The 21890-nt window shown below is 34.9% G+C and overlaps 1 protein-coding gene and 1 pseudogene across 6 annotated transcripts in view; one reads left to right on the plus strand and one right to left on the minus strand.

Annotated features, from left to right (window-relative positions):
• LINGO2 (leucine rich repeat and Ig domain containing 2) overlaps nucleotides 1-21890 on the minus strand; it is a 1156543-nt gene that overhangs the window by 1033262 nt on the left and 101391 nt on the right. The gene's annotated exons all lie outside the window — the stretch shown is intronic.
• On the plus strand, nucleotides 3366-3998 carry LOC132663367 (cell division control protein 42 homolog pseudogene; annotated as a pseudogene).

Consider the following 21890-nt stretch of genomic DNA (forward strand, 5'->3'; position numbering starts at 1 on the left):
GTACTGAGGTAGAAGTTTCATGCTATGAAAAATTAGTCCTATTTACAGTTTTACTTAATAGTTCTTTTCAAATGATATGTATTTGAGAGATGGATAATAGCACTTATAACACTGGAAATATTGTAAGTGCACATGTCCTGCATAGCAGAATAATTGCCTTCTATTTACTATGTGCAAGTATATATCCAAAATATCAGTTGATTTATGCTCACTAATGATTCTTATTTGTGTATGATTAAGGAGGGCTGAAGTTATGACTTTGATGAAAATTATTGCTTGCCTAAAATGGTAAGCCAAAAGTTAATTCATAATTTCCTGTTACAAAGGATTATTTATTATTCTTGTATTATCAATGGCTTCTAAAATCCTATACTCTTAAAGTGATTAAAATCATGGACCTTGGAACCATATTGCTTCCCTTAAAACTCTGTACCTCCATGCAATAGCTGAGTTGATGTCACTCTGTAAGTTGAGTAAACTTGGGCAACTTAGTTCAGTTTCCTTATGGGTAAAATGAAGACTGTAATAGAAACAACACATTAAGTTAGATGAAAACCACACGAGTTCATAATTGTGAAGTGCCAAGAGCACAAGTCTTGACCTGTCACCATGAATTTGTCTTCTGAATTCTTGATCCGCATAATAGAATGGAAACATACATTAATCCACTGATTATTTACATACATATAAACAGAGACTGACAGCAAATGGACATACAGAATCTTTTGGGGATGATGGAAATGTTCACAAACTATATTATGGTTATGGCTGCACAATCAGTACATTTACTAAAAGCATTGGATTATATACTTAAGACAGGTCAGTTCTGTGGTATATAAATTATACCCCAATGAAACTATTTAAAATGTGTGTGTGTAGGAGTGCCTGGGTGGCTCAGTCAGTTATGCGTCCAACTTTGGCTCAGGTCATGATCTTGCAGTTCAGTTCATGGGTTCGAGCCCCGCCTGAGTAGGGCTCTGGGCTGACAGCTCAGAGCCTGGAGCCTACTTCAGATTCTGTGTTTCCCTCTCTCTCTGCCCCTCCCATACTTGCAATCTTTCTCTCTCAAAATAAATAAACATTAAAAAAATTTTAATGTGTATATGGATGTATGTGTGTGTGTGTGTGTGTGTGTGTGTGTGTGTGTATATGTATGTATATAAAATTAAGAAAAGGGTATGTGTGCATATATATATATATATATATATATATATATATGCACATATGTTTATAAATATGGTGGAAATAAACACAAGGAAAGTTTTATTTGCTAAGAAAAATTCAATATTAGAAATAAATCAATATTAAATTCAAAATTAAATACATCAGAGTAGTTATCTGCCTTACACTTGTTGAGTACCTATTATGTGCTAAGTATTTGGGGATATAAAGATAACAGGGCACCTTTCATTGCTCTTTGTTTAAGGCAAGAGAAGGCAAACTAAGGTCACAGGACAAATTCAACCAGCCATTTTTGTCTTATGAACTAAAAATCATTTCACAATTTTAAATGGCCAAAAAAATAAAGAATATTTTGTAACATACACAAGTTGCATGAAATTCACATTTAAGTGTCAATAAATAGTGTTTTATTGGAACACAACCACACTCATCATTTATGTATTGTCTATGGTTGCTTTCAAGTTATAATGGCACAGTTCGGGAGTTGCAACAGAGATTGTATGTCCAACATACTCTAAAATATTTACTATTTCGTCCTTAAAAGAAAATAGCTGCCAGTCCTTGTTCTAAAATGGATAACAGAGACAGAAATAATTTGTGGTTAATCTCATTTGCTTTAATTTTTACTATTGAGAGCCTTTCTAAAACCCATTAGTCTGAGTTTTCTCCTAGTACACCAAAAACAACCCTTTGACAAGTTGAACACTACAGTGCCCTGGCCACTTTTGACTATTTGAGATTTCCATATTTTAAATTTGAATAGCCTATTCTCAGTACGAGAAAGGCCTGTAACTATGAAAACAACTATTCAGAAAACACCCAAAGACTATAATGGCTACATTTTATATTTTGGATTGTCACAATAATTTTCCTTTAAAAATAAATCCTTAATTTTTTTGTTTAAAAAAAAACTTAGAAGATAGCCATTCAAGTTACTATTAATCAACTATTCCATGAAAGATAAAGAACATTTTAGAGTGCAAGTAGCCTTATATTCTAACAAAGATGCATTCACAAATCTGGGGAACAACTTGACAGTCTTAAAAAATATCTTATTTGATAGATATATACATTTTAATCAACATGTAAGTTCTTTTCAATCAACAATGGGGCAACAGATTAAATATTATCATAAACATCTAGTGAAATTCTCATCTACTGATACAAGGTTGAAGCTCACACTTAATATGTGCACCTTTTAATAAAATTATATTTTAGGGGTGCCTGGGTGGCTCAGTCAGTTGTTCATTTGACTCTTGGTTTCAGCTCAGGTTATGATTTCACAGTTTGTGGGTTCAATACCCTCATCGGGCTCTGCACTCATGGTGCAGAGCCAGCTTGGGATTCTCTCTCCCTTTATCTGCCCCTCCCCTGCTTGAGCTCTATTTCTCTCTTTCAAAATAAATAAGTAAACATTAAAAAATTATATTTTATATAAAATACAACAAATTCAGACTAACTCATAAAAAGTATCTTAGTGACATTAATTTCCATAATTAATTATCCTTCTTCTGGCTCCTTTTTCTCAACTAATTTATTCATTTAGTATCAAAATTTCATTCTGTTATAATATACAATGCATCTATCAGCAATATTCCAGCAAACTTCTTGAAAAGCCTGAGGAGTAGAGAAGGCATTTCCATAGATTTACAAGCATGAGGCAAAGATGTATCAGATTTCATCATTTTGTATATTTGTTTTTCATTAAACATATATAATTAAACATATTCTTGATTTTTTATTACTTTCAAACTACATTGTGATACTCATAAAAATTCATAATCTGAAATGTTTCTTAAAATTAGCCCAAGATACCTGAAATTGTATCTTCATTTTCAGAAAGTGTATTCCCAATTTTAAACAATATTCATAATTGTAATTTAGGTGGCTTAATTCTGAAAAGGCAATTGCAGAATTTAGGCTATTCACTCATTACATTCAATTTTAACAGTATCAATAATAAACAAAATAAAGTCAAAGGCACATACAAAAATCCTGAACCACTTAATCAAAAAGTTAATTCATAATTGCCTGTTAGAAAAGATTATTTATTATTCTTCTAAGTATTATCAATGGCTTCTAAAATCCTATACTCTTAAAGTGATTAATGGGAGCTCCGGGGGAGAAGCTGAGGTCATCATTCAATTTGAAATATTTGAAGTGGATACAAAACTGTTTCACCAATGGAGACAATTAAGTGTGTTGTTGTGGGCAATGGTGCCGTTGGTGAAACATGTCTCCTGATAGCCTACACAACAAATAAATTTCCATCGGAGTATGTACCAATTGTCTTTGGCAACTATGCAGTCACAGTTATGATTGGTGGAGAGCCATATACTCTTGGACTTTTTGATACTGCAGGGCAAGAAGATTATGACAGATTACGACCGCTGAGTTATCCACAAACCGATGTATTTCTAGTCTGTTTTTCAGTGGTCTCTCCATTCTCATTTGGAAATGTGAAGGAGAAGTGGGTGCCTGAGGTAACTCACCACTGTCCACAGACTCCTTTCTTGCTTGTTGGGACCTGAATTGATCTTCGAGATGACCCCTCTACGATTGAGAAACTTGCCAAGAACAAAGAGAAGCCTGTCACTCCAAAGACTGCTGAAAAGCTGCCCCGTGGCCTGAAGGTGGTCAAGTATGTGGAGTGTTCTGCACTCACACAGAAAGGCCTAACGGATGTTTTTGACGAAGCAATATTGGCTGCCCTGGAGCCTCCAGTGCCGAAGAAGACCCGAGGTGTGTGCTGCTATGAACATCTCCAGAGCCCTTTCCGCACAGCTGGTGTCAGCATCATACTAAAAGCAATGTAAATCAAACTAAAGATTGAAAATTAAAATTCATTTTTGCAATAATGACAAATGCCCTGCACCTACCCACATGCACTAGTGTGAGACAAGGCCCATAGGTATGGTCCCCTTCCTCCTCTCAGTACTGGTTAATTTCAGTAATTGTGTATTGTCAGAAAAATGATTAGTATTAGTTTTTGTTTTGTTGTTACAATTTGTTTTTTGTTTTATTTTGTGTTTTTTTTGTCAAAAAGCAAGGCATGCTTGTGATGACTCTGTAACAGACTAACTTGGGTTGTTGGGGCTGCTTCCAGGGCTCCATCCACTCTGGAGAATAATCTGGGACACTTAAGGGTTTGATTTTGTTTTTGTTTTTTGGTTTTGTTTTTATTTATCTTTCTTTTTTTGGGGGAGGAACTGTGTGTGGGGTTTGTTTTTATTTAGTCATGTTTTTTAAAGTCAGTAACCATTGGACAGCCCTTAAGGGAGGAGGATGGACTGATTCCACATTCCATTTCCTAGAACTAGTTTAGAACATTTGTTCTTAGGAAGGAGTTAGTAAATGCCTCATTTAATAACATACTCCTTTTTGAAAGCTGCCTTTTCCCTCCACCCTTGAGTAGGTCCAGTACTTGATGAAATCATGAAAGCGGGTGGAACCTGTCTTGCCCCTCATCTTTTCTAGGATGCACTCCATATGTGACTGTGACTTTCAAGGAAATTTGTTTGCCATTTGCTTATTTTTTTTGAAGTTAATTTCTAACTTCTTTTACTGATAAATGAAGAAAAGTATTGCACCTTTTGAAATACACCAAATGGATTGAGTAGATAATTAAACATTTTTTCCCCATCAAAAAAAAAAAAAAAAAGCGATTAATGGGAAAAACCATGAACCAAACTGTAACTGTCTTCCTATACAGAATAATAAAGGATATCTCAGATTTACCTGCCATAATACTCAATTTTATAAATATTCTTTGATCATTCTTTCATGAAGAAAGGCATGATTTGTCAAAATACATCTAAGATACCTATGGATATACTGGTGTAGGAAGGATACATTTTGGAATAACATAACTTAGAAATTTCTTAAAATCTCTGCTCAAATTCTATTTTATTTTTCTTTGGAATTCTTCCTCTTCAAAGGCTTAAATCCAGAAAAAGATCCATCCCGTTAATAGCTTCATTCCTATTGTTTTATTTCCAATGCAATTAAATATCAGCCACATTGACATCATCTCTTAAGAAGAATTAGCAAAGGAGTAAATTGAAACTCCTGGTGTTTTAAGTGGGAGAAGGAGCACTACAGTTGTAGTCACAGGAGGGACAAAGGCCATAAAAGGCAATGAGTTAGAGGAGGGTGCCCAGAAGCAAGAAACGGAGCCAAAATGGCACTCTAGTGTTGGCCAATGAGACAGCTTCTACTGTTAAAGTCTCTCATTCAGGCAGTGGTGATAGTACCTGTCCTCCATGCCACATGAACTTGAAACAATATTCCTCAAAAGAACTGTATGCTAGGTATATACTGCACTAAGTACATTTTAGTTACAAAATAACATAGTATTATTGCCCCCCATTATACAAATGATAAAAATGAGGCCCAGAAATACTCAGAAACTTGCCCTGTGGTCACACAATGTAAGGAGCCGCACTAGGATTCTAATCCCAGCAACCTAAATTTAGCATGGCAGGTAAGGATATGGACTCTGCATTGGGTTTGAATCTTGACTTAGCCACTTGTTTGTGACCTTGGCCAAGTTTCTTAACCTTTCTGTGACTGTTTCTTTAAGAGTAAAATGAGAATAATAATAGGTAACATTCATAAGTGTTCTGAGTAACACTTGACACTTAGTAAGTGCAATATAAATGCTGGATTATTATTTTAAGAGAGAGTAAAGGAAGCAAATATGAGACTCTGTATGTAGCTTATGTTCTTAATGACTACTGCCACTCTCACCCTACTTTGGATGTTGATCCACCTGCCAATGTCTGATGTTACCACATATTCAAAGTATTTATTGCCGTGTGCTACTTTGAAATATGAAAGTATTGCAAACAGGCCAACAAATTGTTTCAAATAGTTTTACCTAATTGTTTTTTTTAAGTAGTTATCAAATGTGCACATATATATGCTGGTACTATTTGGGTTAAATAATTATGATAAATGGGAAAAAAAGAGGTGAAATTAGAGTTGCACTGGTAGCAAATTGACTCTACATGGTTATATTAATCTATGCTTAAATAAAAATATGGACATCATGAAGGAACATTTACCCTACTCTATCTTTATATATATACATTTTTTAATGTTTATTATTTTTGAGAGAGAGCAGAGCATGAGTGGGGGAGGGGGAGAGGGAGAGGAGACACAGAATCTGAAATAGGCTCCGGTCTCCAGGCTGTGAGCTGTCAGCACAGAGTCCAAAGCAGGGCTTGAACTCATGAGCTGTGAGATCATGACCTGAGCTGAAGTAGGATGCTAAATGACTGAGCCACCCAGGTGCCCCATACCCTACTTTAAATCTATGCCCTTAAACTGTTTTGTGTGTTCTGCCTTGCAAGGTATTACTTGATCAGAATATGCCCTGTAGTTACATAGCTAATTATCTCAATACAGCATAGAACAATGAGATCTGGTACAACCTAAAATATGCTACCACAAATCAAGGAAATTAGTTGTGGAAGCAATATTATCTGTAGCTAATTCATTAAACATTTAACCAATATTTAATGCTTGTTGCACTAAATTAAAAACAATAAAGACATTCTGAATTGAACCTAACTGTGAAACCAAGTTGAAAGACATTACAATTTTAGTAATACCTTAGTTATTTTAGGTATACCTTAGTCTTTTAGTTATACCTTAGCAAAACACAACCTGAAGTATAAAAATGGAAATAGAATATAAATTAATAGAAAAAACTGTGAAAAAATTGTCACGGTTTTTCTTGAGTAAGGCTTATGAAAGGAAAGGAAAATTCAGGTGTTGACATGCCATCAAAAACAAAATGTATGGGGAAACATATCAACCTGTCATAGCAAACTTACTTCCTAAAAAAAAGTGCTAACCTAGCCTTATGAAGCCTGGACAGAAAACTAAGTAACAGAAGACAAACGGCTACTATCAAATCTCAAAGAATGGGAACTAAGAGTTAAGGCAGACTCCATGTTGGAAAGGCATCTAAAATCTGAAAATCCCAATCATCCTTTTTTATGGGATAGAATTCTCTTTCATAGGAGAGAATTAAGTTTGCAAGGAACAGAGGGATCACATGTGAGGAATCCTTTAGTATTCCCTGCCTCCTCAGCAATATTTAGAAAGTAGGGAAGGAAAGATAAAGATTGGAAAAGGATTAGCAGTTAGAAAATGGAGGGAAAAACCATGAGGCAGGAAGAACAGAGCAAGTATTCCATAGGCAGAGTGGTTTTCATTTAGATGGGGCTGAAGGGATTGAAATTAAAGCCACCAAATGAAAATCTGAACTGATTTGTCACTTGTTTAGAAAATGAAGGTTAGCATCCAGAGTGGCATGAGTAACCACACCGGTAATAAAAATTGTACATTTCATGTTTATAAATTAGAAAATGAAATTCTTAATCAAGTCTGAAAAGGTTCTTAACAAATGTCTCTGCCCATTGACTTGGATAAACTTTGTGTAACTGTCATTGACACGGATTATTAGTCAGCTTCAAAACTGTTCACCTGAACATGATATTTTCCCCAATATCCTAAGCATCAGTCCTCAAAACTTGGTTCACTACTGTACATTTGGATATAGGTACACTATGTGCCAATTAAGTTGCTTGTCAAGTCAAAATTACAATTAACCTTTCGTTAAATTTATAGCAGTCTTCTACTTTGAAAGTTATCGAGTCACAGAGATCAAAGTAGACATATGGCTTCTGTGATCCAGACTGACAAAGAGCAATTTGTTACATTATCCTGAAGAATGCTCCATTGACCACCTACCTCACAATTCCCTATGGTATCTAGAAAGATCTTCAAATTCCCAGTTCCAGGCTGGGCTTCTTAAATTATGATTAAAAGGCCTACAAAACTGCACTAAATGCTTTATAGTCATTATTTCATTGAATCATTATATCACACCTATCAAGTAGGAAGCACTACCCTAAACCTCATTTTACAGATGACTCTGTTTACAAAATTATACAGCCAGGGTTCAGTCCAGATTCCAGAGTTGGACTCTACAATCCAACTACTAAACCACTGCATTATTCTGTCTTTACTGATTAATTCCGGTATAGACGCAGGACCATCTGTTTTGACAACATAAAAATGCAATGATAGATGTGTTAGACAAGCATCACAGGGATTCTTTCTTGCCTTTTATCATTCCTTCCTACTCTTGGAATATTAAAAATAAAGCCAAGGACAAATGGTGAGCAGTGGTGGGGGGGGAGGATCTTTACTTAGTTCTCTCCTGAATTAATCACCTAATATGCATAAACAAAAAGCAAGTAATGAGAACTCATAGATCAAAGGGGAAAATATCTGATAAAAGAAATATGGCTTCTCTATATAATAGTTTGGTTTTTTTACTGATTCCTATTAAGTACAGAAAATTGCAGAAATTACAATATTTATATCTAAAATATCCTTCATATCAGATATTACAAACATGAAACACTGATAGATTATTTTTCTATACTAGTTTACCTAAAGTTGGTAAAAATGATGTGTTCTATTCTGAAGAGGAGAAGCCTATGGAAAATGCTTCCAAAATAATGATCACACATTAATTTGGTTACATTGAAATCCTTGACTGCTTCAATGCATATAGGTCTTGTCCAGAACATATAAACACTAGCAAAGAAGCAAAGTATGCCTATCAAAATATAAGATCATGTGGGTCTATCATCAAAGATCCCTGTATCCTAGTAAATACAAAAAGGAGAATTCAAAGTAACAGAAGATAAAGAGAAAAGAACAAGCATGTGCTGAACAAATAATTCAACTATGAGTAATAATTATATTGTATGCTTACATATTTTATATAAAAAAAGAAAAGCCAGAGTTTATTAAGTTCTTTCTGTGTTCCAAGCATTACAGTAACCGCCACAAACATTACCACATTTTCCCCTCACAAAAATTTTCTGAAATATGTATGAACAGTCACAACTTACAGAAGAATAACTAAGAAATTCTGATAGGTTAAGTAGCTTGCCCCAAGTCATGCTGTTTTAAACTGCCATGGCTGGCATGGAAATCCAGCTTTATGGACTCAAAATTTTATACTGCAAAGTAAAAATGGCTTCAAATTATTCTAACCAATGATTGTGTCAGATTAGTTTGAAAGGAGTTGTACCAGATTTGACATAAACGCCCAGGTACAAATGATACACTGGCTGAAAGTCACCTGTGAACATCATTTCCATCACTTTCCTGGACTGAAATCAGAGGATTAGCAAGATCCTGACATTCTCATCCCAAACAGTCATCTGCCTTCAGATACCTGCAGCACACTGTCTCTAGGAGATTTCTTAGTTATATTAACTCACCGTAAGAAGCCTCAGGGCAAATATTATGATAAGCGTTTTACCTGATACCTTGGCGCTTTATTTTAATCTCTAGGAACTTTATCAACTTTACTCTGGGACAGTCTTTACTCTGGGAACGTGTTCCTTACACTCTTGCCGAATTCAAGTAGGAAAGAACATTCAGTAATTTGATTTGAATCCTCTACTGTAACATAGTTGCATAATTACATAATTACAATTAATAATGAACTTCTGTTTTTTAAACATATTTTTGAAGAAAAGATTTAGATGATCCAACTCATGTTAAAGGGATTGTTCAAAAATAAAATCCAGATTGTGCAGCTACACAGTGATTGGAATTTTAAAAGAAAAATGCAAAACACGGTTAGCATCCTATCCTTATTTATTTTCATGGGGAAAAATCAGGCAATGAAGTGCTGTGATAATCAGCTAATCAAAGGAGAACAAGAACACTTTGGTTCTGTGTTCCTATTAAGACATGTGACTATCCTGATTGATTGTTTTGAGTAGAGAGAAGGGGAAACCTTTCTTAATGGTTGATTGCATTATATACTATTCTGACCTCCTACCTGTGCAGTTTTCCATTTTGGAGGTTAGAAGTAAAATAGAATACAATCAAGTCATTAGGATAGTCTTGCCCTTCACTGTCTGTTCAAATCAATCACTTTAGAGAATGAGATTGCAGTAAATACAGAACTGTGACATCTTTCATGAATTGATACAGAATGTGATCCTTAGCTACACATAAACTCCTTTAGACCTCATATCCAGCATGCCTTGCTAAAGCATCCTTCTCTGACCTTCTTGAAGTCAAATCCCACTTTCAAGAGCATATCTCTCAATTGTAAACCTACCAAAATTTAAATTTATCATTTATTTATGTGATTATTTAATTAGTGTCTGATTCTCTCATTAAATTATAGGTTCCTTGAGAACTACCAAATGTCCTCAATTCCAGGGTAACTGCCACATAAGAAGCACTCAATGTATGCAGTTAAGTGAATGAAGGAGTGAATGACTAAAAGCAGTAACTCAGTAGAAAGAACTTGAGAAAAAGTTCAACTACACAGGTTTATTTGTTTTGTGTTTTTTTACTGTTTTTTTAAGGTTTTATTTTTAAGTCATCTCTACACTCAATGTGGGGCTTGAGCTCATGACCCCTGAGATCAAGAGTCTGATGCTCTACTGACTGAGCCAGCCAGGAGCCCCTTTTTTACTGTTTAATTAGCAATTCACTCACCAAATTATTTTTAAACCTATGTCACAGGCACTCTTTTTCATACAAAGTGCACTGTGATAACATTTCAATTGAATGTGAGAATTGGTTCTTAAATTAACCTATTTTATCACTATCATACCTGCAGGATTCAAAATTAATATTTGGCAGCTTGGTTCACTGATTTTCAAAAAATTCATCTCATAGTATAGTCTCTCAGTTGTAGAAAGTCACTATCTTATTAAATAGCTCAACAGGAAGCAGCTAAATGTCCTATGACAGGTAGGAAAGACATAAATTAAACCACTGGCAATATCTAGATAGTTGCTTTCTCGAGAAACACAGAACTAATGATAAAAAAAATATTAGCAGCTATCATCAACTAGTTGTTTCCCATGTATCAGAGCCTAAGATAATACATATGCTTATTTATTCCTCACAAAAATCATTTAAAATGGATATCACCCTCCTCTAACATTTTTTAAAGAAGAAATCAAAGACAAGGAGGTACAAAGTTTGAGGGTCCAAATGAATAAAGTAATGAATGATGAAGTGAATGAAACAGAACTTCTAACAATTTTGACCTGAATAAAGGATAACCTCAAGGAACAGCTAGAAAATGTGATTTTATTCTCAGAGCTCTGTGAAGCCAAATATTACTGTGACACTAATATTTAGAGCTAATGTTAATCTAGTACTTAACTATGTTCCAAGTATTTTATATATACAATCTCCTACTTAAGTTTATAAGATAAATATGGTATAAGTACTGTTACGTAAAAGCTTGTTCTCAATTTGTCAACAAAGAAATTAAGATGCAGAGGGTAAGTAACTTGCCCAATTACCATGCATCTGTTCAATGACTGAACCTAGATTTGGATCCAGTTCTAAGTCCATGACTTGAGCACTTAGGCTCTGCACTACATATTCCTGTAAAAAATTCCAACTTTTGCGGTTACAATTTCTGTCTCACCATAGCCAAGCACATGTAACGCTCCTGAATCAATAGTGGTGCTTTTTGGTTTGTTTCTCTGGAGCACAAAGAGGTAACACAGAAAAAGGGATAGGAGAAAATGCTAGACCCATTTCATCTCACCTCCTTGCTGTTCAATTAGACCAGGAGAAGAACAACAAAACAATAAAGCTGTCAAAAACAGTACAATTTAGGGCATGTCAAGTTCTGAACTTCTATAATCAGAGGATGTATCTGTTGATATTTATCTTATTGAACATCTGTGAGGAACTCCTCTAAGGAACACAGGAGTTAACTAAGAATGAATATTTAATGGAGTAAAACATGTATTTTCTTTAATTACTGATCTTAAAAAATTCTAGGAGCTACAGCCTTAAATTTTATAATAGAGTCAAATTTTTTAAGAAACATGTTATTCTTTACCAAAGCTTTTATTTTTTTTTCTTCAAAGTTTTGACAAATGCAAATCGTGTGGTACTGACAAAAAAAAAAAAGTCACTGCAAATCTGAGTATCCACCCTAGTTCTGGCATTATGAGCTGGACCATGGTATGGCTTTTCATTTCTCTGGCCCTCAACTCCCCCCTCAATAACATGAGGGGATAAAGCAAGTTAACATTCTCTATAAGAATGTTTCTGAAACATCTATGATTACTAGATGCTCTTCTGGAAAACTGAGAGCAGAAGGTTAAATAAGTTGGTTAATAAGTATCAAGAGCAAAAATCTCTATCATATCACATAGATTTCAATCCCTACTGCACTGCTTCCACAGTGATGTGGGTAAGTTAACTTCTCTAAAACTCAGCTTCTCATCTATGAAACAGAAGTTATGAGGCTCACCTTGAAAGGTTGCTTTAAGGATCAAAGGGAAAAATTACATACAGTTCTTCAAATTGATGTCTGGCACACATTAATCCCTTAATAAATGGTAGCTATTGATGTTAATTTACCTACAGTTTCTCATGAATACATAGTTGGAGAAGGAGATGCTCAGAGAAGCTAAATAACTTTCCCATGAGTACACAATTAGGAAGCAATGAAACTGGAAGGTAAATTCAGCTCTATCAGATTTTAAAATCTGTGTGCACTTCCCCTAGACCACATTGCTTCCCCAGGATACAGCTCCGTCACTCAGATCCTGTTCTTCCAGTTGTCTTCTCTCTTCACCTTTCAATATTCTGATCCTGTCTCTAATCAGACAGTAAGTTGTTCAAGTGTCTTCTGCTTATAATCCATTTTTCCATAATGCCCAGTACAGGGTTTGGCTAGGTTAAGATGCTAAGGAAAGAGGAAAATTAGCCCTTCTTCCTCTAAAGGAAAAGAAGGCAACAATATCTGGGTTTATATTACAGCTCTGGCACTTTCTATTTATGGGATCTTGGGCATGTTGTCTTCTCAGTAAAACAATTGCCTCATATGAAAATGGAGACAATAAGTATGCGCACCTCCTAAAGATTAAATGTATCGGTTAAATGAGGTAAGTTATGTGCTTCTCCATATCAAACACTCAACAAATGAAAGCCCTTCAAAATATATCATTAATATTTCCATTTATTTTTTACTCTTTGTGCTTATTTTTTTCCTTTATACAGTGAGTGGCCTATCTCGAAGGGTTGCTATGTGAATTAAATGAGAAAATGTGTCCTTAGAGGAGTGTTATCTCATAGAAAGATCAAATAATGTATCATTTTTATTAATTACATAATAAGTACAATACAGCTTCCAAGATCACAAAGCATGAACCACACCTAGAAGCTTCTTGGTCCATCTTCCCGTGTCCCATACTTCTCTAAGGTTCTGTCTACAAGCCAATACACAGCCTTCTGCTCATGGCAAAACCTAGATGGTCACTTCCTCTAACAGGAAACATGCAAACAGTGACCACAGCCTTACTCTAAAGAGGCAAATCTTAGTATACTGGAAAAGCATGGCTATTGGAGACATTCATGAACCAAAGGGCCTTTCCTTATACTCTAGATACCACCTTACAATGGTTAGTTACTACAGCAAGTGTTCAATGGCACTATTTTGATCATTGAACTAAAAAGGTGGTAGGAAATATAACCTACCAGCTAGGTAAAAATAAGAACAATACAAATGAAGATTATTGGCAAATGAATTATACTATTAGACATAAATCAAAATACGATCCTAAGTTACTCTACAAATCCACAGTCTTTGCACTTAAAATGGATGCAGATGTGATTATTTGAAGAGTTATATCAGAACCTGCAATGGTGACAACATAAGAAAAAGACCCATGAAATTCAGAAAAAGTTTTTTCACATAGCTAAATTCCAACTAAATATTTCCATCAAGTCTCTTAACATATGTCTTTCAGTTAAACTCAGCTGACTTAAATTCTGAAATATGAGCTCCTGATAGGATAGCAAATATTTTTGCTAAAATGCATTCTGCTCTGTGTATGCTAATTATCACAGTCCAAGGAAATAGATCCACGGCTTCGACTATCAATATCTTCTTCATTGGAGGGGAACTGATATGCCCCTGAAACTTTCATCCCATTCATTTTTGAGCAGACTAAAAATATAAACTTTTCTTAAAGCAATTAAAATCGGTAGGATTTTGACTATAGGCATAAAACAGCATTAAACTCATTATGCTTATACTATAGTCTACCTTATTTATATTCATTATAGTAATACATCTCTGAGAACAGAGCGCAGCAGTTTTGGTTGAACAATAATACACTCTTTTGTCAAGTAAATGATCACAGGCTTTCGAATATTTCACAGTAATTCCAACAGCTATAAAGTAGTAATAGTATTTTTAACACTCTTCCAAACTGCTTATAGATCTGCATATAAGTAATGATGAAAACTTAAAGGCCAGAGTAAGGAACTAATGCTTACAAAGATCAATTTTAATATTATAGGATATTTTTTAAAGTTACTTCAACCAAATAAACTACAAAGTCTACATATTCTCATTTTCCCTGTGCTTTATTTATTTTTCTAATTTTGTAGGCCTTAGGCATAATGCCTGGTACATAATTAGAATTCAGCAAATATTTGTTTGATGAGTTTGTGAATGAATGACAGGGGGTTTCTGTTGTGGTTGTTTTTATTTTTATCTGCTTGGTCTCCTGTTGTGTGTATATGCAATGCAGTTCCATGAATGCCAAACACTATCTGATGCTTCTTACAGTGCATGGAACTGCACGTTTAAGCTCTACGACAAGACAGGATTTTCTGTTTTGTTGGCTGCTATATTCTCATGCCTAGATCAGTTTCCGGCATATACTAGGCACTCAATATATATTTGTTGAATAAAAACTGAATGATACATACAATTCTAATGTTCTCTTCATAATAGAACAAAGTAACAAAACCCACTGTTCATTTTTATCCTCCAAGAATATATAGAGTTATAACTTAATTACAAATTTAGATTTAAAGAATGTGAAAATACAGGGGAATCTATAGGTGCATATATATTTGAGGGCCTTTAATGTGTCAGACACTGTGATTAATGCAGAGAGGGATTCTGCTCCTACAGCCCTGCTAATGTACTTCTAGCTTACCATTCGTCATAATGTATTGTAATGAGTTTCGTCAATCCTCATACACATCATGCTCTTTCATCCTGTATGCCTTGTCATCACATGAAATTCCATCTGTCTTTCAGATCCATTATTTCACTGCCCACCTCCATGTGGAACAAAGTACTGCCCAACACTGCTCCCCTCTGAAATATTCCTTCCTCATACTCCCTTCTTCACTAGCCACACAGAACCTCCTTTCCAAATCCCCAGGACTACTGTCACATGTTCCTCAATATACGCCCATGTCTGTTTTCTACCAGCTCTCTGCTTCTTAAGAGACTTTCCTTGTTCGTTTTTTGTATCTCAAGGGACTAACATATTTCTAGGCACAGATGAAGTCCCAAAATGCTACAAACTGAAGTAACAACAATTAACCTAGCAACATATTTTCTTATAAGCTGAGACTTTAAATAGTATCATATAGTACACATTTCTTATTAATTTTGCTCATAAAGAAAGAAACCAAATTTGATTATGATTTATTCAATCAACCCAAAATGACAACACAGAAATTCCAGGAGCAGAAAGTAATGAGCAATGATCAGATATGCAATCTAATACAAAGTAAGGATTGAGTAGATTTGTTAGATATTTGTCTCTGGTATAATTACTTGATGTGATCAGATTATAAATTCACTAAGGCAAAACAATACCAACACTTTCTATTAAAATATTACAGTACACACAGATACACAGACACACACACACACACACACACACACACACACCACACCACACCACACCAGGGGTCATGTACTGCCTGATGCTTGTTTTTCAGTAATTAAGATCTTGAGATAATTTTCCACAAGAAATATCAGCTGATAGTAATTTCTACAGTTATTTTTTTCTCTCAGATAAAAATACATGAAACACAAATTCTTTTGATCCATCCCACTTAAGGTGCTCATGAAAATGTAATAAGAATTTCAGCTTTTCTATTTGTCCAGCCTTTTCATTGATAGCCACAATATTGGTTAAAATTTAGATTCTTCTTGAGAATTCAAGATTGCAGTTCCAAATCTGACACCTCTTGGGAAATGACCAAAGTATTATTGCAAGGGCAAAGTACAAGCTACAAATTAATGCTCTATTTGTGACAGCTGACATAGTTCTTCATTTTATTTATTTTATATTTCTCAGTTATGCCAATGGACCCCTATGGAAACACTTACTCTTTAGATGTAGAAACATTATTTTTAAATGAAACACTGTAAGTAGTGGGAAAAGGAAGAATTCCATACAAATAGGGTTATTTTTAAAGTGGCTGTTTTTGCTAAACATACACAAGGGTAGACAAAGATTCCACTTTATTTAAACTTAAGGGCTAGATGAGAGTGAAACAGCTCTCTGCCAGCACCAGTTACCAAAATTCTACAGAGAGCTGTGTAAGGTATTGCAAATCTAGATCTACAAATCTGGGCCACCTGAGAAATGAAGCCTCCTCTGCAGGGCAGAAAGTGAATAGTTTTCTGTGCTCTCAATCACCAGGTAATTTGCAGACATCATCTACCTTGGTCACAGGACAATCCAAGCACCTACTGGCTTCTCCAAATCACATGAGGGTATCTATAGCAACTAAGTAATTTGGACTCTCAATTCCACATCTGACCCATTAACCTGCTCTGGGTATAAGTAACCACTCAGGCTCTAACCTGAATTTCCATAGGTCCCCAAGCCTCCAGACACAAGAAAAGTAAACAAAAGGCACATTATATTTTTGTTTTGGATTCTATTTTCCATTATTAAAAGGTACAAAGTTTTCTTGACTAATAAGCAGTCAGGTCTCAGTCTTCCACCCTCCATTTAGAAAACTGCAAAAAAAGTACAAAAGTGCTAATAATTATATACGGTCCCAAACAGATTCCCCAGTTATTTATGTGGTGGCTCTCCCTGAGTTGTGTCCTATGTAAGAAAGCAGTAAACGTAAGTAAATGTTTCCCTGAGTTCTGTGAGCCTTTTAGCAAATTATCGAACCCCAGGAAAGGATAACCTCCGCATGATGACTGGTTGTAAGTACAGGTGACAATTTGCACTTGTGATTGGCATCTGAAGTGGGGCAGTATTGTGGGACTGAGCCCTTAAACTATGGGTTTTGATGCTACTTTCAGGTAGATAATGTTAGAATTCAGTTACATTTGTAGGACACCCTGTAGATATCTGTTAAGAAATGGAGAATTGCTGGATGTGGGAAAAACCTCCAAACATCTTGTGTTAAAAGTATGAAAGCTTTTCCTTTCAAAAAAAAAAAAAAAATACCAGATTCTGATCTTACTATGAGAAAGTAACAAAATATCTCCCACTAATTTTCTTTCTTTTTTATTTTTTTAATGTTTATTTATTTTTGAGACAGAGACAGAGAATGAATGGGGGAGGGTCAGAGAGAGAGGGAGACACAGAATCTGAAGTAGGCTCCAGGCTCTGAGCTGTCAGCACAGAGCCCGACGCGGGGCTCGAACCCACAGACCGTGAGATCATGACCTGAGCTGAAGTTGGACGCTTAACCGACTGAGCCACCCAGGCGCCCCTCCCACTAATTTTCATAATAATTCTAAGTTCAAAGATAACATTTTAACTATATAAAATATATAATTAAAATGTTTTACCTATTTCATTTTACCCTTTTTTGATGTGTCTACTAGACATTTTAAAATAACATGTGTATTTCACATTGTATTTCTATTTGATGGCACTGTTCTAGACCATTACCTTTATATTATTTTGGGGATGGCTCTTTTTTGGATTCCAAGTACATATAGTAATTTATCATATAAGATTCATATTTTCATTAGTCAACTAAAAAAAGTTATCTTTTGTCATTCAAGAGTCAGTGTTTACATAAGCTAAATACCAGACCAGTCAACATATGCCAAATGAATTTCAGAAATGTTTACAGCTTCATTATCACACTGTCATTCATAAGAAGTGCTTCTCTTTGTTTCTTACTCATTAATTTCACTATTCTAAAATGTGATTCCCTAAACTCCACAGTCATCCAAAACCCATTCTACTCTTTGATAAATGTGTACCGGGCAAGGGGCTAAAAGGAAAAAGAGAGTATTGAATTTTCATTGTCACAGGAGAATAACTGAAGATAATTCCAATAAGAATAGATTTTTGATTAAACTATAGCAATAGCCAATAGCATTTGTCAAAAGGAAAGAAGAATCGTGTTTACATATAAGTCAAAGTTTAAGCATATTCTGCCTGAAAGCTGAAACTTGATTAATTTGAAGGTCTCAATATTAGAAGAGAGAAGAAAGGAAAGGAAAGGAAAGGAAAGGAAAGGGAAGGAAAAAGAAAAACACCTAAAATACAGTGGATTCATCTTAAAGTTATTGTACCTGATAGATAACACGGTATTTAACATGTCCTCACTGAACAAATATTTTGAAAGCAATAACTAATTCAAAGGGGCAGGCAATAAACATTCCCCAAAAAACTGTACAGTTGAGACTTCTGCAATAAATAAATTTATAAGGGCTGTGTGCTGTCTAAGGACTGGTAAATAATATTTGTTATACTATAAACACTGGGCCTGAAATGCCTTTATAGAAATCAAGGGATTCCGTTTACTCCTCCCCATCCAGAAGTGGTTTCCAGACCCAGCTAGTTCTAAGTAATATTGATTCATTAGAAAAAGAGTTTTCAGCCATTCCATAGAAAAGTGGTCACTTTTCAATTTTCAATAGTGCCTTAACACCACTGAGAATTTGTGCAAAAGAGAGACATGTTGTGGTAATATAGAGCAGCTGTTTTGAAGTGGCTGGCAGTGATTAGTTCTTAGACATGGAATGATCCTGGGTTTCCTGTTTCATCAGTCACTGACCAGTCATGGCAATTCCTAGGCCAATAGCTCTCTTCAAAAGTCAAATGATGTTGACAACATGGTATGGTTGTATTTTTATTTGTGTGATGAATATTTTAAGATAAGAAAGACAGGGGCGCCTGGGTGGCTCAGTCGGTTAGACGTCCGACTTCAGCCCAGGTCACGATCTCGCGGTCCGTGAGTTTGAGCCCCGCGTCGGGCTCTGGGCTGATGGCTCAGAGCCTGGAGCCTGCTTCTGATTCTGTGTCTCCCTCTCTCTCTGCCCCTCCCTTGTTCATGCTCTGTCTCTCTCTGTCTCAAAAATAAATAAACGTTAAAAAAAAAATTAAAAAAAAAAGATAAGACAGCATGAAAATGTTAAAAAAAAAAAAAAAAAAGGAAGGAGTTAGAAGGTAAGAGTTTGCTCTGCCATAGAATGACATTGGGCTAACCTCTTCCCTGAATCTGAATACAAATACTCCAAAGATAGAACTAGATGGTATTTACATTCTTTTAAACCTCCATTTCTTAAATAGAGGTTTGTGAACCTTCAGGAGATCATAACACTGTACCATAGAGCCCTTTCCATGAAAACACTTAATAAAATCTATTTGTATTATGATTTTTAATCAAAAGCAACATTTTATTTTCTCCTATAGATATAACATTCCAAGTGCATAGAAACCAGGATGAGTATATTCGTGTCTTTCTTTTTTCCTTCACCTGAATATTCGTAGATGCCTTAAGGGTTTTGATGATTATACTAATTTTAATTGTTTGTATTTTTCATAAACTTTAAAATCTAACTTCCAAAATTTATCCCACAAGTGACTATTACTTACAGGCAGGAAACATAAGAAAACCTGTCATAGAATTTTGATAAGTTAATGAGACGTATAATATAGTAATTCTACAAATTCCTAAGACAGCACCATTCCAAGGTTTCTCTAGCACATCAAATACCAATGTCTAAACATATATATTTAGTAAGAATTATATGTTTCTTTTTTCATTTATCATGCCAAAATCTACACATCTTCTACATGTATTATTATTCAGAGAGATTTTATAAACAGCATTATGAAGCCATCTCCCCAATCTCATTGTTCATAAGCAAGCCAAGACACATTAAAAATAAACAGTATGTTATTTCAGTGGAAAGTGAAAAAATAATTTAAAGTACTTTTGATGTTTTTGATGTTATAAAATCTACTAAAATGCTATCTATATTTTAATATATCTTTACTCCTAAACCTAAATCCATATGCTATGTTTGAATTTTTCTTTGACAAATCATGCCCTTTCTCATTGAAGTCATTTAAAATAAGTTTTAAAAAATGGTGCAAGTAGGACAAATTCACATTTTTACCAAAGTATTACTAAAGTATTAACTAAAATTTCATTAAAATAAATTTTATAACATAAGCTTTAATACTATGCCAAGTCAAATATTTTAAATAATTTTTAAATATATTAAAATAGCTGATAAGAATCACCTAGTAATACATGTTTAAAAACCGCACCAACACATGTACTTTCCCTGGAGATTATGATTCAATGAGAGGGGATTCAGAAATTTGTATTTTTCACAAGAATACTATGACAGCTAATCTGAGGAGGAATACAGCCTGTAAATATAGATCAGGGCAATGCTTTCTTTCACCTGTCACATGAGAATTATAATCATTAATGTACCAGAATGATTATGATGAGTCCATGTGAACTTATCCAAACTCCCAAGAAGGAAGAAGTACTATCTGAATAAAATACATGGATTCGTTTTATTTATATTTGAATTCTAGACCTAATGCAATGCTAGAACACCGTAGATGAGTTATCATTGTTTGATGAATGAATGAATGAACGAATGGAAAAAAAATCTAGGCTCTATCTATCTATTTAGATGCAGGGTATGAAATCCCATACTACAAAAGGCCAGTTGGATACTGATGAGTTATTTTTCAAACATTCATTCATTCATCCAAAAAAACAGTGATTGAGCACCTAACTGTACAATGGTGGGGGGGGGGGTATGGCAATGATCATGATTAACCATTGTCCCTGGATTGTCATCAAGTAGAATGATATCAAAATTCCCTTATACTATTATTTAACAAAATTATGAAAAATGGTAGGAAGCAGAATTACAGGATACTAATAAGGCATATAACAGGGAAAGCTGAAGTAGTGAAACCTGAGCTGAGCTCTCAATAAAGAGGAGGATACATAAACTGAGTGAGGTTGTGGGAGTTTGGGGAGTGGACAACCTCTTGGCAGACACAAGAGGATGTGGGATTCCTGAAGCACATACACAGAAAAAACAACAGTAAATTTAAAAGGTCACTGTGGACAGTGTCAGGAACTACTAAGCTAGTGAGTTGGCCAAAACTACATCATACAGGGACTTATCCATTAAACTGCTGACACTTTTTGTTACCTACCTTTGATCATTTTTAACCAGGATCATGTCATCACCATGATCATATGTCCATTAAAAACAACATATGAGTTCTCTGTTTTGAAGAGATTATAGGGGGACAAGAGCAGTGAAAGACCAAGAAAAAGTAGTAGTCTGTAGCAGTCTAGGCAGAAGACAATGGTGTGTGTAATAAGGCCGTGGCAATGGGGATGGAAAGTGAAAGTGACAAGACTCAAGTTCATAAATAGGATTATTTTCCCTGAGCTTTCACCATTCTTATTAGTAGATGATGGTCACATTATTTCTTTCTTGTAATACTCTCTTTATGGTTCAAAGATGTCATAACTTTGGCACGGTCATTTAATTTCTTAGGGATAAGAAACACACATTTTATGGGACGAGAATATTGACACTTGGA

Source organism: Panthera onca, chromosome D4, assembly GCF_046562875.1.
Source record: "Panthera onca isolate mPanOnc1 chromosome D4, mPanOnc1 haplotype 2, whole genome shotgun sequence".
Lineage (NCBI taxonomy): Eukaryota > Metazoa > Chordata > Mammalia > Carnivora > Felidae > Panthera > Panthera onca.